At 41.9% G+C, this 18,046-nt stretch overlaps 1 long non-coding RNA gene across 1 annotated transcript; it reads right to left on the bottom strand.

Moving 5' to 3' along the window:
* Nucleotides 1–5,469: 5,469 nt before the first annotated feature.
* On the bottom strand, nt 5,470–13,590 carry LOC126867504 (uncharacterized). The gene is made up of 3 exons (XR_007690327.1): nt 13,511–13,590; nt 8,395–8,634; nt 5,470–6,951 (listed from the first exon to the last, which is right to left on the bottom strand). It is a non-coding gene; the product is annotated as an uncharacterized LOC126867504 (long non-coding RNA).
* Between the last annotated feature and the right edge of the window lie 4,456 nt (nt 13,591–18,046).

Below are 18,046 nucleotides of genomic sequence, written 5' to 3' on the forward strand. Positions count from 1 at the left end.
AACGAACTTTTGCCATACGTCGCCGTTTGTCACTCGCAATTCAAATAAATTGAATAGTACAATTCAGGCGTATTTCCCTTTAACCATCACCGTCTCATTAGTCATTGCGGGGGAAGACAAGCAACGAACGTTCCTGCGACCTTTGTGCGTTCTTTCTCTTTCTCTTTTTCTTCTCGTCGGCTCGTTCGTTTGTATTCGTTGGAATTGCATTGGCTCGAATCGCATTCGTTCGCTCGTTAGTTAGTTAGTTGGGCACGTTGTGTGCGTGGCTTCCTCACTAAGGTGGCCGCGCGCGTCTGTCGCCATTAATGGAAACGGCACGAACGCGAACTTCGTTTCACTGACACGCGCTGACCTTTCGCCTTGCGCGAGCTTCGAGCCTGGGATATTCGGACGAAAATCGTTGGATGGATTCGTCGCGTCGAAATGGTAATCGCTTCGTTACGTTAGTTTCTTTCGGCAAAGCCGGCTCGCCGCGAAACCGAATTCGATCGATCGCCGTGGACTCGAGTCGACTCTCTCTCTCTCTCTCTCCCTCCCTCCCTCCCTCTTTCTCTCTCTCTCCCCTGCTCTGCGTTCGAACTTGCGTGCTTGTTTCGAATCGAGGACATCGAAACCGCGATGATTTTTGTTGCTTCTCCGCTGGCTCCGGGGTGGGGCTCGTTTTTCGGGAATGAGGTTTCGTTGGCAAGTGTTTCGGTGCGTCCGAGTGAATGCATATTCGGGGATGAAATTAGGGCGAGATAATTTACGACACGCTTTGTGGGTCAATTTTGGCATGCTTTCTGTTGTACGATTTAATCGTCGGTTTTTGGATTGCGTTCTGGTATGTAGAAGTGTACCGTTTTTACGTGGCTATAGTTCAATAAATTTTTATGTTTCTACGTCTTATGTTTTAGATTAAAATAAAACTTGCTCTCAATCTACTTATCTATCTAGTATGATCTCGAATCATTTTAGTTACGTCATTTTACAAATTGAAATATCGTACCATAAAATTTGTTAACTTGATCTGAACTCTTGATAATTTAATTTAATGTCCGGTATTTTAATCCTAACTCTATGACAGCTTATAGCCGATATCATAAATTGTACGCTATATCGGACAGATTTGAAGAAAATACGCGCAATTTCTTTTTATTAATTTTCTAACAGACGTTAATAATTAGTCATCGTCCGAATGGAAACTTTGCTTTACTTGTGTCTAAGTACTTGGCAAAATGCACGACTTTGAATAAGTGGAACAAGAGAATATTTATACTGTAATATATTACATTACTCGATAGAAAACGCTAAATTTTCCTAGCAACGGTAATATACGCATTGGCAAGTGAGAGTAATTCACGAGCATTCAAGAGTAACTACACGCATTCATATCTTATAATTAGGGAACGTCCAGCAACGTGCGTCGCGTGTAACAAAATTAATTCTGTTAAGCTTATCATTACATCTTGTACGAAACAGCAACCTGAATGGAGACAGCGTCGATTCAATAAAAATCGTAAAGAACTGGACAAAGGAGAAAATTCCTGTACATAAATTTAGAGACACCTCTGCGAATTATTACAATTATTTATATTATTAAATTATAATTACGTTTTATCATTTGTAGTTGAGTTATTTATATTATTTATAATTACGTTTATGAATAACATAGAATACTCTTATCATTTTCAAAACATTCTAATCATTACGCGTATGGAGTAGATGGTAAAAAAATGTAACACTCTATATGCTCTTTTCTTATCGATAGTCTAAGCAATGCGCATGCGATTGATTTGTTAAGGATTAATTGACTCGTAAAGAAATAGAAACCGATGTTTTAGAGAAACGATACAATACTCTAGATGAACGACAAAGAATACTAGTAACGTTACTTTGAGAGCAATTGAAGAGAATAAAAATATGACAAATACAAAATATATCGTGGTAAGTCCCTTTGATCAACGTATTCGTTAAAGTATTTTCTTAGATGAATTTCGACTTTCGATTACACACGTCCCACAGCACGTCTCTCTATACTACTCGAGTATAAATTTCGCTAGTGACGTATTCGCTAATTCTCAACAGTCGGTTCATTTTTCACCAAGTTGATCGCATCAGCAGATCCAATCGTCGATTTACCCACCGTCGTCTACTCCCACCTCCAAGAAGAATACCATTACACAACTGAGACGCGCGATTGCAGTAATCTGCCGTAAAACAAAAGCCACTGTGTCGTCGCTGTTATCTCTTTAAGGGCAAGCGGGGCCGAGGGAAGCAGAGGAACCGTGGTCGGTTCCCAAAGGCCCGCGTCGCGTCATGTCAGTTCGAAGAAAATCCGGCCGGTCGGGTGAAGAAGTTTCTGCTCTCGCGCAAGTTCGTCGAACGAGCACGGGGAAGAAGGAGGTCACGACAGCGCTTTAACCCTTTCGAAGCCATCCGAGGCGATAGGAGCGTCTTGACCCGTCCTATCTCCACTTTGCCGTGCCCTATCCTCCACGGCGCAGCGTGACGTAATTCCAGCACGAACCTAGGAGGTTCGACCTATGAGACCTACGAGACGGATGCACGCGCTCGTCCACGATCCTATAGGTGTGTAGGTATACGTGAATCTTCGCTACGTGCTCGTTCCACGTCCCTCTGTATGTGTACGTGTCTCTGGAATAGCGTGCACCCACGTACCCAAACACATGCATGGACCACGCATCCAACGTTCTAAGATTCGAGTACACACTCGTGCGATCGAGCGAGACAAAGACAGCCAGATAGATAGATGAAGAAAAGGAGGAGGATAGAAGACATACAGGGTGTACGGTAAATCGTGGTACGACTCGGAAGGGGGTGATGAAGTAAGTCGGAAAAGGAGAATGACAATTTTTGATACGAATTCCCGTTTTCGAGAAAATCGAGAAAGGTACATCGCCTCTAGGGAGTATTCGCACGCTTAATACAGAAGAGCCCACATTGTATCGTGTCAAATATTTCGTTTGTCCAATTGAAATTTCGCCCATTGTAGCGAGGCACGACTGGAACGATTATATTGTCCAAGTTTGAAGGAAATTGGAAAATGCGTATAAAAATGACAAGATACATGTTTGCCGGAAACATATATTTAGAGACAAAAATGATACACGGCGCGAATAATTATTATTGACGTTTCACTATGTCTTTTAGAATTTCACATTGTTAAATTCAACGATGCGAATCGCTAGAGACGAGATGAGAACATTGTCAGATACGAAATACGGTGTAATATTTCTCAAAAATTAAACGAAAATTAAATCTCTTTTTGTTTCTACGCCGCAACCGTACGAATACTTGTATCTCTCGCTTATGCCTTATATTTCTCTACAAGGAATCGTCCCTTTTCGAACTGTATCGTAATTTTCCGTACACCCTGTACAGAGAGAGAAAGAGGGATGGCGTAAATGGTAGAGAGGACAGCCGCTTAGCGTAAGCTGGAACGTCGCTCTAGCCGTCAATACACTTTGCCGAAGGTAGAGGAACGTTCCATCGAGTTGGTTCCTCTGGCTCTTGCGGAGGATCCTGCGGCCAACAGAGTCTCATATCCTACGGGCCTCTGGGCATTCAACGCCTCCGGGCTCTCTCTCCGTGCTTGCTCATCCAGTAACGTCACTAACGACGCGACGACGGACATATTGGTATCGCTTGTAGGTACCTTTAAGGAGAGCAGCGTTTCACGCTGCCGCACGATTTCGACGGATCTCCCTTTCGGGTATAAAGCCCTCTCTCCCCGGCCCGTCATCGCAGTCGTCGTCGTCGTCCTCCGGATTCAAAGGTATGATCAGACGGGACGGACGCGCGGTAATACTGGCCTCGTACACGTCTCTGAGCATTTTAATGGCTGCTTAGAAACCGGCTATATTAAACCGCTCTCCATCCTCTGATGTGGCCTGTTCACTCTCGAATACGTACGTCGCGCGCGTTTCAACTCTTTTCGGGTTTAATCTTTCCTTTTTGCTTCCTTTGGTTTTCATTGGATTGGACGTGTTCTTTATGGATATGGATTTTAAGGATTGGTTCGTTTTATAGATGAATTATGGAATTATGGCGAAAATAGAACGTATCGAGAGGGACATTTTTCGGAATTTTCTAATTTTCGATAAAATCGATGGCTGATTAATTCGAAGTCGCCTATATTTATTTTACGTTTCATCGAGATCAAGTTTTTATTTAGATCAATGCTATTTCCTTCGAACGATAACGTAATTTGCGCATTACAAAATGGTACAGAAGGTATGATTTTTTTATTCGACGTCGCTTCATTTTTTCAGAAGCGATGCCAGTATATCTTTTCCTTGCTATATGCTTGTCGATGTTGCTCGTTGTTTCGTTTCTAAAAACATTTTAATAAACACGAAATATTACTTACGATGTACTGTTAATCAATAGGTGCGAATTGTTATTTATAACACAATGTTTGTTATAACATATTTCAATTGCGAGTCTTCGATTTGTCGATATAAACATGTAATAAACTACGATATTTCTATAACATTTTATAAAATGGTAAAAATGTTTTTATTCTTTTATTTAAATAATTCAACAAGAGTCTTGAGGAAAAAGTACTCTAAAAGTAAAAAATGTTGGAAGAAACGAAAGAAGAAAGTACAGAAAAAGAGTTATGCTTTTGCATAGATCATCGATCATTATCATATCATTACGTCGATCTAAATCACTCGCCACTAATTAAACGTTAAAAATGAGAATCGACGTGGATCAAAAGTGACAAGACTCCCGACAAACTTATCGATTTAATACCTCTTTTACGGATATTCGATTCAAACTTTCTTCCGTCGCTGTGTATACTCGCGGTGCACCCCTCTTGCGCCCCTTTCATCCCCCGCGCGCCACGTTCACCGTTGCAGTTACCGGTACACTTGCACCTCAAGAAAGTTTCTTCGGTGTTCTGCATAAACATTACGAGCAAAAGTGAAAGTAGCAGCGTCACTAAAGGAAAGTTTCGTCGTGAGGTAGGACAGTAGTACTTGCACCCTCGATATCGTTCGAAAATCTTCCCACACAGCGACACGACTTATATCTCCTTATCTGATTCTCCATTTTGATTGCATTCAACGATGCTCCGGTTATCTAATTAATCGTCAATATTATTATTATTTTTTTTTGGTAATTAAGCATTTACGTACCAATTGTAATTGTTCTTTATTACAATTTTAAAAAAATTTGATTTCTTCGTATTTAAAAATCTGGAAATAATATGAAATAAGATTCGGTGGAAAACTGGTTTACGTACGTAAAACAAACTTTAAATCGACGTAAGGAATTTGAAGCAACGTAGATAATTGTGCAAATAATTCCTCGTAACTATTTCTTAATTTTATTCAATATTTTCAATACGTGACTTTATACGACAATTATTTTCTACATTGGTATATTTTTGAAAAATATCTAATTTATATGTCTTCGGCACCACATCGTGTTTACCCTAAAAACATATCCCAAAAGTTATACATCAGATTAAATCGCTAAAGGTATTAAATCATCAAATTACGTAAAAACGATTTTTCTACAGAACTATGAAAAATACGACGGAATTCAAATTTTCGATGTCTAGTATCCTTCCAAATCTACGCGAGATCGGTGAGAGTCTATCGATCGAGATCGATGTGAAATCAAATGGCGCGCGAAGATCGCATTGCGCTGTTCGGTTTGAACCGTGGCCCAACGAAAACTGACTACGGCCGGACCGGCCGAAGCAGTCGTCGGAAAAGATTTCCATCGTTTTTCACCGCGCTCATCTTCCTAATCTTCTTTGAGAGCGTCGTTCGGTCTCGGTGCGGCTGTCGATACCGTGGCCCGCCGGCGGAATCTGCAATCCGGCATCGGCGAGACCGGAGCTATAGGGTGGTTCGAGTAGCGAACCGGGGGGGCGTTCGCAACGGAGCTGACTGCAGTTTTTCCACGGTGAGAAATAGGGTCTTGGGGTGTGTAAACCCGGTTACTTATGGAGGCCATTCCGGTCTGCGGGCTCGCCGGCCTCCGGCTGAGGGGTTTTAAGGACTTAGCTCGACATTAGCGTCCCTGGAGGGTGAGCTAGGACGTGGTGGAGGTGGACGTGGATGCGAAGGTAGCCGGAGAGGAAGGTGAAGTTAGTTTGTGCAGGGCGCAAGAGGAAGATGGAGAAAGGGAGTGATAAAGAGAGAGCAAGAGCGCGTGTAGCAGATATATAGAAAAGAGGGAGATAGGGAAGGGAGGATGTAAAGGGAAAGAGAAAGATAGGAAATAAAGAGAGAGACAGAAAGAGAGAGATAGTTGCAGGGAGTAAGCTCTGGATAGGGTTGCGAGGACTGAGAGTAAGGGTGGATAGTCGGTGGCCAGGGGGTCCTCGGGGGTGGAAGAGAATCGCTGAGGCAGAGGATGGGTCGGAGGCAGGAGGAGGAGGAGGGGGATGGATGTGCGGCGATTTGGTTTCCAATCATGGGACGACGGGACGCGCCTCTATCGAGCGAGCAGAGGCCCGGCCATCCTACCCCATCCTCTCCTTCGCTTGGAGCCATGTCGGTGCTGGTGGTGCTGGTGCAAACCAACCCAACCCAACGGACTCTCTCTCCTTCGCCTGCACCTCCGCGTCTCAACCAACCGCCCTCCTCCTTCTCCTCCTACTCCCGATCCCTCCTCCATCTCTTCCTACTTCTCATCCTCTGACTCCTTTACCACCCTCGGCTTGCCACCCACTGCTACCTACCGCCGTACTCTTCCTCCTCCTCCTTCTCCTCCTCCTCCTCCTCCTCCTCCTCCTCATCCACCTACTGCTTCTCGTCCTCCTGCCTCCGTCCTTCGGCCCTCAAACCACCCCGCGCTACAACCTTCTCAACCAGTGCAGACACACTTACACGCACTCAGAACTTCGTCCCGTCTGCCGTCCTCCTCTTCGATGTCCCCCTTGCGATCTCCTTTTACCCATTTGCCCATCAGCCGTTCCGCAACCTAGGGCAATTCCAAAAAATCTTAATGTTTTCTACCATTCCGGCAACGGTACCACGGCTTTTAAATGCCAGGGCTTTCGACTTGTTTGGGAATCCCGCGTTCACGGCCATCCCTCTATCGTCGACGGAATTAGGTTTCAAGTAACTTGCTGGTATTTCCGCAATTAGCTCGATAATTTAACGAACCGTCGGGATTGATGGTCTTCAAATTTTGTTTGCATCGATGTAAATAAATCGTATAGATACCGCTCCCCGTACATTCTTGGTGGATCGATATTAACCCTCGCGGTAAGATGTTTCCTTCATTTCTCGATCGTTTTATGTTCGACGCGTGATCTTTCTCGTGCAGCAGCGATAGTGGAATTTCGAGATATCGTTGGAAGAAAAATACCAATGCTCGAATTTTACTTTTGTAAAATATTAATTCCTTTGTAAGAGGCAGATCGAGAGGGAATTAATTAGATTAATTTATCTTATTTATTGTTGTAAAAACCTAAGAAGCGACGTTCGAATGTTTAATTACGATTTATAACATCAGAAGTAACTTCTAACGAATTTTATTCGATTATATTGAATATTTTAAATTAAAGATATTATGTACATGTTACGAAATATAAATAATAATTTATTTTATAACGTATCATAGAATATTAACGTACTTGATATTAGAAAGAACTCCGATCATTTTGATCAATCAACGAATCAGAAGAGTGTACAACTTAAATCTGCAGAAATACGTAAAACCGCCAATTTAAAATTCTCATTCTATTTTTAGCGAATGAAGCTAATCTTCCTTCAAATGCCATTTTTTTTTATTCGTATATTTAAAAATATAAATTTATATAAAAATCTGCGGTGTATTAGTTACCAATTCTATATGTTAATTTTCGTATATCCACATAATATAGTAACTATAGTTAATCTACAAAATTCCCCTCCCCTCACTTGCGCCATTGTATTAATAAAGCCACGTTGCCATAAGTTCGCAAACAGGTCGGTCCCGTATATACTTGTAAATTGTGAGACAAATAGAGTCTTGCCGAATTTACCGGAGTAGACACAATGGCGTAACGAGGTATCAAAACAGAGCAGCGTAACGCTTCTATTTGTCGCGTCGCATATTTCATTCCGGTCGGCGAAGGTTAACGCCATTATACACGCCAACGTTTTCCGAAATTATTAACCGCGTACGGCTCAGACGACGCGGGCGCGTTTCCGCTGCGAAACATATCGCTTCTAATACCATAACCGTGTTTACGTTGGGTGACAATGCGATTAGAAGGAGAATAGGGGCGGAAAGAGAGAGGTTGGGAGGCGCTACATCGAGACGCGGAGTAGCCCTAGGTCGTCTAGACGCGTAGCGTTGGTGTGATGTATAATGACGCGTAACGAGATTAGTAACTTTATAAAACGTCGTAAACATTGTTTACTAACTATCGTTTACCTTGAAACTCTTAAAGACAGTCGCAGGGTGAGGCTGGCACCCATCTCGAGCCAAGCGTCTGTGCCTTAACGTCCGCTACTACTATACTTCCCGCGCATGAGTGCTTGAGAACTTTTCAAGGAATTTCTTAATGAGCAGATGCGTTACACGAGCCCGTCCTTGATAATTTTGTTGTTTCATCGAACGTGTTATCGGTATTAAGTTGACATGAATTTTTTTCATTTCCACTTTCGAATGTTTCTATACGGAATAAAAATAACAGGGAAATTTTAATGAAAGAAATTGTAAAATATGTTCGTTTTTATAATAGACACATACGTGTCTGTAAATATATTATACTAATTTCAGTGATCGTATTAATAAAATTCGATTTTCGAGTACTTCTGTATGAAAGAAGATAATATAGAAATTTGTAAGAGAAATTATGAAATACATTTTTAAAATATATCTATTCGCAAAATGTGTCTCCTAAGATATTTTTATTTCTACGCTTTGAAAAATTTAATAACACGCATATATCCGTAAATATTAACAAAATAGTACCACGCTAAATTCTAGAGACTCTAGAGATCATTGACGTTTGATCGTGGATTCACGGTTTATCTACGACCAGACAAAGAAACAATGGGAAACGGCGAGACACGATTTCTTTCGGAGTGTATCGTGCACACCCAGTTGCGGTATTAAAACTCCGTTGTTCGCGAGGGCCGTGAAGCGGCTGGTGGACTTGAAAGTGGTTTACATCCATCTTTCGCGGTTTAACACAAGCCAGCCGACTTTCAACCCCTCGTCTTGCATCGTCAGGAATGTTTAATTAACGCACTTCGACCCGCTTTTCCTGGACTTCCATTGTTGACATTTTTCTGCCACGAACACGACGTGCTCTTACTACCACCCGGGGACTATCCAACTTTCTTAATGGCCAGGTGACTGGCTCTTTAAGTGTTATTAGCATGCGCGAAGTGTAAAGTTTCGTGTCAGGCGCTCCTTCCAGAAAAGTGCCTGTATTTTCGGTAGACTTATGTTCCTCAAGTTTTTTTTTAATTTTAATAGCCACATGGAGTACGGATTATCATTAATTATACTTGCATGTAATGTTCAATAGATCTTATCTTGTATAAAATATTATATTGAATAGGAAGATTGTATTTGAGATATGTTAGTTACATATATACGTATATGTGGGTATACTGAATTATTCTGCAGAACATATGTCAAATTTTTTAATCGACTTTTTTTTTAAATTAGTAAAAATATGTACATGTGTTTTTATTGCGTTTTTATTTATATTTCTAAGTAAACTCATTTTTTGGATAAAGTTCGTTCTGTTTGAAGATGTTTTAAATAGTTTGTGAGTGTCAGAAATTAAAAGATGTTACTTATAGGAGGGTGTATCTAACACGGAAAGAGGACAATATCAGAGTAGTTGCCTAACTTTATGAAATCACTTTACCGCGCATTCAAAAGGAAAAGGTATGAAATTTTATGTTAGCGATGAAACTTATTCGATCATACAAATTTTTTATTCTCTCTTTTCGCAGACTGTGAAATTTTATAACGCTATGAATTTTTTAGAATTTACCATAGGTATTTTGAGAAAAAATTAATTCTTCCGATAGCAACAAAACAATACCGTATAAATCCATACAATAGAAGAAATATTAAGCAGATATTTGAAATTCCTCTTCACGATCACGATATTAAAAAAATAGAATACAATGTAACTTACATAAATTGTACAATGTAATTGAACATTTTACAAAAGAAGGAAATTAATATGAAATATAATTTGCAAACTTTGAAAATTATCAAACATAATACAACTGATTAATTTATTAAATTTTACGTACATTTGATACTTGTTAAACAAAACGATGAAAAACATAACATAAAAGATACACAGATAAGTTAATATCATTTTTACATATTCATCTGCTTTCGTAATAAATTCAAATTTCTATTGTACTGCCGAGAACCGATCGCAGGTCGGTTACTTAGCTATTATACTCAACCCCTGTCCGTCGTCATCGACCTAACGTATTCACGTGTCATCGTCAGTAGCGATGACCTAAGGAGAAAGCGGTTAGTGCATCGTTTCTCCTGGACGAGATGCTCTTAGAGCGCTCTCATCCCCCATTGACGTCCCCGGTACAACTACCCTGCATTATCGGCAATTCCACTGACCTAAGGAGGAGTCCTTCGTGAGTAAGATGCTCTGAGAACGCGTAAGGCACGAGCAGCTGCTCGAATCACCAATATTGATACTGCCGTTACCATGTCACGCTGGAAGACGTCACGTCACGTTAAATTCGCGGCAAAAATGCTTTCCCCTTTAATGATACATACATTCCCTGAGAAGCACGCGGAAGCGAACGAAACAATGGTTCTCTGTTTATGAAGCAATCATCTCTGATAGATATTCAGTGGATGATGTAGCTGAACGAAGGTAGTACAAGAACGGAAATTGTGTATTAGCTCGATAGCGTGACAGAGTACGAGATATTTCAATATTTTTAAAAGTAAGATTATTTTTTAAATAAATTGTTCGGTGTTAGTCACCTTTAGTATCTTCCTTCTGCAGTAGGCTCTTTCGTTTCGATGAATATTTAGTGTTGTAGGTACTTCAATTATTATTTTATTAATATTCAGATACCTAATTTCTCACTCACTTATTATGCATGAGACAACGTCTCATATAATCGCCGAGTTTTAGGGCGGCACAATTTTTACGAGCTAAGAGGTCTTCGTATTTTTCTTTTGAAACAGTCTTACCCCTCTCAACCACAATTTAAGTAAAAATTCGAACAATTTTATCAACAATTTCATTATCTTTTTTTCTTTTTATCACGATTCGCATCATTCCAATTGCGAGAACTAATGATCAGAATTTTTAGCATACCCTGTATTTGCCATTCTCTTCGATTCATCCCTTAGTTATTTTACAAAAGTACAAGTAAAATACAGATTCAGAAAGTACAATATCATAATCTAAAATTGCGTTTACATAATTATATAAGTAACATAGAAGTGATAAAAATTCACTTTTTCCAGCCGAATTTCCATAAACTTTTAGGAAAACATAGAATATGTAGAGTAGCAGATTACATCTCGTTAACTCTGTTTTTAGAAAACACAAAAAGAATACTCGGCAGAGCAGGATAATATCGCTTCACAGTGATATCTAAATGCAAAAGGAGAGGCCGTAAATGTGCCAACACTCGAAGACAATCCCCACCCCTTCGATTTAATTTCTACAAGTACATAGAACGCCTCTTGTCTCGTAAATCTTTCTAAAAATCAAACTTCTTCAAACAATGGTAATACGATAAAACAAAGATGACGCTAAAACCAAAATTAATGCCAACATAGAAACGATTGTTACGTATCTCGCAAATTATTTTCAAAGCTATTGCGTTAAAGAGACAAAATGGGAATCAAAGAAAAATGCGGTAAAACCTCTGCTATAAGAACATCCTCGACTGTTGTAAGAAAGATTGAGCATATAACGAACGATCTGTTCGCGTATGAAAACGAATCTGTTCGAGTTCCTGAACAGCGTGTGCGACGACTAGTACGGATAATCAAACTCCCACTATGCTAATAGGAAGATCGACATCGGTACGCAAACGTCTGTGTCTCATCTCGCGAATCCTCCACTACGTCAACATCTCGTGTTAAGAAAAATACAATACGAAGTAGGGAAAGAGACACACAGGGCATTAGCAAGGAGAATGGAACGAAAGCTGGCTTACGATTGAGCCAAGAGAAGGGACAAGAAAGTTTCTTGTTGGCCTGTTATATCGGGCATTCGAGGACGGAGCATCGTACGCGACTCATTAAACGCGTTGGCCTCTGGAAAGCAGCGCGTTGTATCTGGTTGGCGGGTGGTATCGCAGCGCGCATCATCGGTGGCAGCCGTAGAAGCGGAAACAACGAGGAGGAAGAAGCACGTCGCAGTTGATAGGCAAGACGCCTTTAGAGTGCGTAGGGGTTGAGCACCCGTTTGATGCCCTACATAGCGGAGAGTCTCGTAGACCGGAGAGGGTGGCGGTCGGGATGGTCTGGGCAGGGACGAAAGTGGTGCGAGGGTGGTAGAAGGTGAGTTCCGAGGAAGGAGGAAGACGAGGATCGAGGGTGGCGGAGAAGGAGGCAGGTAGAAAGAGGTGGAGGGCGGTGGGGCTCTTTGGGGCTCTGAAAATGCAGCGTAATTTGTCTTTGTCTGGCGGGGGCGAGCGCGCAGTAACGGCGAGAAGGGCGGCCTGAGGAGAAGGGTGAAGGGTGGCAGCATGGGAGGAGAAGGTGGTTGTAGGGTAGTCGGATGGGTGGTGGACGGGTGGTAGAGTTTGGTGGCGAGAAGAGCGGAAAAGGGGGTTGAGGTAAAGAGAGTGACGGGGAGAAGGCTCAGAAGGGGCAAGAGAAAGAGAAGGAGAAAGAGAAAGAGAAAGAGAAAGAGGGAAAGGTAAGAGAAGTAGCGGAATAGAAAGAGAGAGAAGGAGACAGATTCCGTGCTTGACCCGCCTGGGATCGATGCGTTCGTCTGCCAGAACGCCGAGACGCCCGCGTCCTTCCTTCCTTCCTTCCTTCCTTCTCTCTTCTCTTCTCTTCGACTACTCCCTTCCTACCTATCTTACTCGTTCTCCGTCTCTCTTTCGTGCCCAGTTTCGTCCTCCGTGCTTTCGTCATTCGTGCTGCTGACGCTGATGCTGATGCTTCTGCTAGCTACCGTCGGAGCTGCTAACCCCCCTACTCTCCCTTCGGCACACCACCTTCTCTGCCGCCACATCCTCCTCGTCCTCCGCCGCCTCTTCCACCTTCCACCTCATCCTCCACCTCCTCCTCTTTCGCTCTTCCCTTTTCGAAAAGCAGCGTCGTTGGCCGTCGGCGCAACGCACACGCCGTTAACCGCACTGCACAACGCGTGCAATCCGCCTCACCACCCACCAACCTACCGGCAACCTTACCCACTCTCTACGTTCCCTCGTCTCTGACTCACGGCCTTCTCGTTGCCCCTCTCTCTGTCTGCGTCGCCCCGCGTCGCCTCTTCGACCCTCTTCCACCGGTTACGACACACGTACACGCAAGACCGAACACGTGCTCGTACATTCGAGGGACGTACCCGCACACCTTCACGCCAGCACGCACGTAGTTGCAGTTGCGCTGAGTCACACGCACACATGTCCTCTTTCCAGCCCGTCGTCTACTACTCCAACCGCCTCCTCCTCCTCCTCCTCCACCTCCGTCCACCTCCTCCGCTACCTCCTACACCTCCAGCTCCAACCTCCTCCTTCCCTTTTCCGCGTCCGTCCCTTTTCCGCTTCGAATCGCGCTCCCTTACTCCCACGCTCACGCAAACCCAGGACCTACGGACCTAGGAACCGCACCCCGAATATCGAGCCGCTCTCTCCAACGTCGCCGAATGCTTTTCGGGAATGCGGTCCGTCCGATATCTCTCTTCCTCGTCGCGGCCCGGCCACGCTCGCCTGCTTGCGAGCGAGCCTGCATTTTCAGAAGCCGGAGAGAACAGTCTCTCTCTCCTTTACCCTCCAGCTACCACCGGCGAGAGAGCGGAGATTCGTGGCTTTGCTCCGCCGCGAAACACCAATGCCAAATTGAGCGCGCTGCAATTAATTTCCCCGTGGCCCTTTGACCCCTTCCCCTTTTTCCTTCGATCTCTCCTTTTCGTCGCGTTGTTCGAACCTGAAAATTGATAGTTCCATTCCGGTCACCCGGACCAAGATACTTCTTCACCCCTCCGCGAGATTCATCGGTTCGTATCGAAGAAAGTTTACAAGAATCCGTCTAACGAAACTGGCCGATGATTTAATGGATTCGAACGGGAACGTTTGAGAGGACAGTGTAGGAACTGGATGAACATGGTGGTGGGACGTTGTTTTGTTTTACAGCACGTCGAGCAAAGGTTGTACGTGGGAGCTTGTATTTGTTAGATTACCGCTTTGGACGCAAAGGAGTGGGTGGAATGAATTTACTGAAAATCGCTCACTTTTTTCGGAACGGTATATTGGAAAGACGTAACAAATTTGTTCGTACGAAACTAACAAAGTTTAATGATCGTCCAATCTCGAATGTAAAATACATATATCTTACCGATGACACATAAATACGCGTAAGTGATCATTTTTCGCGTTAGTTTACTCCGATCCCTACTACCTAATACGTACGTACGTGTAAACGATAGAATCACGTGCTCAGTTCTCAGGCTATTTGTATACGTTAAATTCTCTCGTTTCGTACGTCACTGTAGTACCTCGGCTTTTTTGGGTTTTACGAGTTACAAGATATTTGGAAACATACACTTGGAAAAAATCATCAAAGTATTTGAACGCTCAATTGTTCACTCAACTGTGATGGTAAACCATGATATTTAGCGAAGCTGTATCTTCAACGCTAATTGTACGTTTAAGACTATTATTCATGCTGTTGTACTAATTTTTCACTGATTGTAAGCGTACGTTTGCGATAAATATCTTGTAACGTCTACATACATTTCCCGATTTGTTGCAAATTTTACTATTTATAAACGCGATTGTCGCATCTCGTTGTAAGGCTTCGGAATTTTTAAAAAATTTCGTTTATAATGCGAATGATACATTCGTAAAAAGATCCTGTGACAAGCGTTCGGGTACTTTAGCGAACCACTTTATATAGAAAACTCGTAGAGAAATCGAGGTCAGCCGGTTGCTAATTTCAAAATGTCGTTGCTCGAGCTGGGACGACGAGTCTCGAAAATGAAAAGTCCCGAACCAGCTCGGCATCGCTGTCAAGATTCCAAAGCGGCGCGCTGAAAGATTCATAGGAATAAACAGCGTACGATGGAAAAGAGCGGCATACCCTGGTGCGGGGGTGGAAGTAAAAAGGGGTTGGCTGGGGGGTTGGAGGTGGGACGGCTCGGGTTGGAACGTCGGCGTCGCCGTTGACGTAACTTCGCGAAATACGTAATTAAATAGCGAGTCGATCCGTTCCATCGTCGAGTATCCCGCGGGGTACATTCCGATTTCTGCATTCTGCCCCGTTCCCCCGTTTGCCGCGGCGCGCTTCCTCCATTACCCTGGGCCGCGTTGCATATTTCAGCCATCCGATTTCCAGCCCTGTCACCGTTTCGCCCCGTTTTATCTCGCCGATAATTGTATTTCCGTTCAGCGCCGTTGATCAGACCACCGGCGCGCGGTCAACGTGTGCTCCGATATATTTATAATCGAACATCCCGCCGGAAAGGGACGAGTAATACGGAATAATCCGCCATGGATTCTAAGTTGCTTCTATTTTTCGTTTTTTTTTCTCCTTTTTGCTTTTTCTCCCTCCTTTTACGAGGAGATAGATTTATTTAAATAAAGCGATTCTTGCCAGTTCTTTCTTGGATAATTAGAAATTGGAGATAATTTCAAGCCTCGTTAATCGTTAGGTTATTCCATAAATAACGTTGTGTTCACGTATGTAAATATATTGACAACTCGAGAACACGAAAGAAGTTTAATTATATAAAATTTTGAATGGGAAAACCGTTGATAAATAATTTATTATTTGTTTGTTTTGTATCTGTATGTTTTATCTCCTGTATCGTATTTTAATTTTCTATTAAACAACTGTTTAAATTTTGATACAAAAAATTCGCGAAATAGTTCGCTATCGTATTTCATTTTTACTCTTTATAACATTCTGTAATGATCGAAGTAAATGAAAATCCGCTGATAAGGAAAGCGCGTATACCGTGAAGATAAAGAGAGAAAAATCAATTGTTTTGAAAAATTGGATTCGTTTATAAATATATTTCCATTAAAGAATTTATGCTCGTTTGTTGTATATTGGAATACCTAAGCTTTTTAATGGAATCGCGTTAACTTGTATGATGTAATCCGATCATTTTACCAAAAATCAACAAGAGGTTTTGATATTAGCGGAATTATATAAAAATTGTACGAGAGAAACGCGGTCTCGTATTACATGGCACGGAAAACTGGAATCCGAAAAATATAGATGAATCTTTTTACTGGAAATAAATTAAAAAAAAGATTTACCTCTATTTGAAATCTTTGATATATTGATGCAACATCGAGACTGAAAATCCATTATTATCGTCAGAGGCACATGCATCGGACGAAAATTAAGCAAAACTAAAAGAATTTATTATTTTTTAAAAGTAAATCAATCGTTAAATTAATTTAAAATATCGAAAAATAATGAACCGAGTTAAAAGTGTTCCATTTAAATCAGCAGGGCTAGACGCTTCTTTTTAAAAATTGAGCAGCTGAATTAAGGAATTAAAGTAAATGGAATTTCGGCGATCTGCGCGCTTCGTTATACGACTTAAGTTAAATCAAACGTCAGGTGTCGCGTCCCGGGTCAACAAGATCAGTTTCCAATATCCATGCATGTCTAAGGTTTTTTCTGTCATTACGATTGTCAGTCGTGCATACGGTCACACTTAATAACGAGGTCGGTCATTGATTTCTTGATACACCGTACTCGCACAGAGAAAAGATTTTGATCAGAAATCGATATCGTGACAAACAAGATTTTAAAGTGGTATCAATCTTCATCAATTTCTTTTCATTGTATAATTTGAATTTTCAATTCGGCGATGTCAGAATGGTCCATGAATAATACGTCAAAATTCGAAGATATCTTGTAAAATCGTTTTATCGGATCGAGTATTTTTCTTCGAAAGAAATTTTGAATTCCAATAAACCTTTTGTTACGCTATTGAAATCAAGTACCTAATATGCCGTGGAATCATGTTGTTTTAATACTATACACATGCTGATGTCTTCAAAATCGTACTCATCCTCTACCATCTTAGATATTAATACAATTCATCATCGTGTTCTACAGTTTCATGATACAATTCAAATCGCGTTATCTACTTGTATCGACAACAAATTCAAGTTACCACGGATTCTTAAAGAAACTGCAGAGAGTATATTTTAAGAGTAACTCGAATTCTAACAAAATATCATAGAGAAAATTACAAGCTTTTTATCGTTCGAAAATTTCCACAATTTTAAAAGCCAATATTATTATCCAATAATCCAATCTTCCTTACAAATATCGCGAGTAACGATATTTCTCATTTCACTTAACGAAACCCGAAAATCATCCCAATCCTCCGCGCATGATTAATACGAACGATTAAGGAAAACCGAATACCACGCCGTCATACCAAAACCAATTTCCCGCAGACGATTAATATTAAAACAATTCGACGTAACAACATGGTGGCCAGGAATGATTAACAAGATGAAATGATTATGATTGAACAGGAACGTGATCCACGTCAATTTCCCGGCCGGCCAATCGACTTTTGTCATCCGAACACCGTACTAAATCAAACGCAAGCAGGTCCAGACGTCATCCGGGGCGAATACCGGAAACGAGCTGTCTCGCGCGAGGTATCCGTGTATCAATACGTTCAGCGAATCACAGCGATTAATCGGGCGCCGATAATTTTCCAATTTCGAGTCACCGCGGACCAATGGTTGGAACGAGAGTCACGGAGGAGGGGAGTTTAACCCTTCTTCTAGTTGGAAGTAGTAGCGCGTGGAAGAAGCAGCGTCACGAGAGAGTAGGGAATCACCGACACTCCAATCGTGGATATACGAGGTCGATAACTCTTTTTACCTTTTCCTTTTTCCGCCTT

Source organism: Bombus huntii, chromosome 7, assembly GCF_024542735.1.
Source record: "Bombus huntii isolate Logan2020A chromosome 7, iyBomHunt1.1, whole genome shotgun sequence".
Classification (NCBI taxonomy): domain Eukaryota; kingdom Metazoa; phylum Arthropoda; class Insecta; order Hymenoptera; family Apidae; genus Bombus; species Bombus huntii.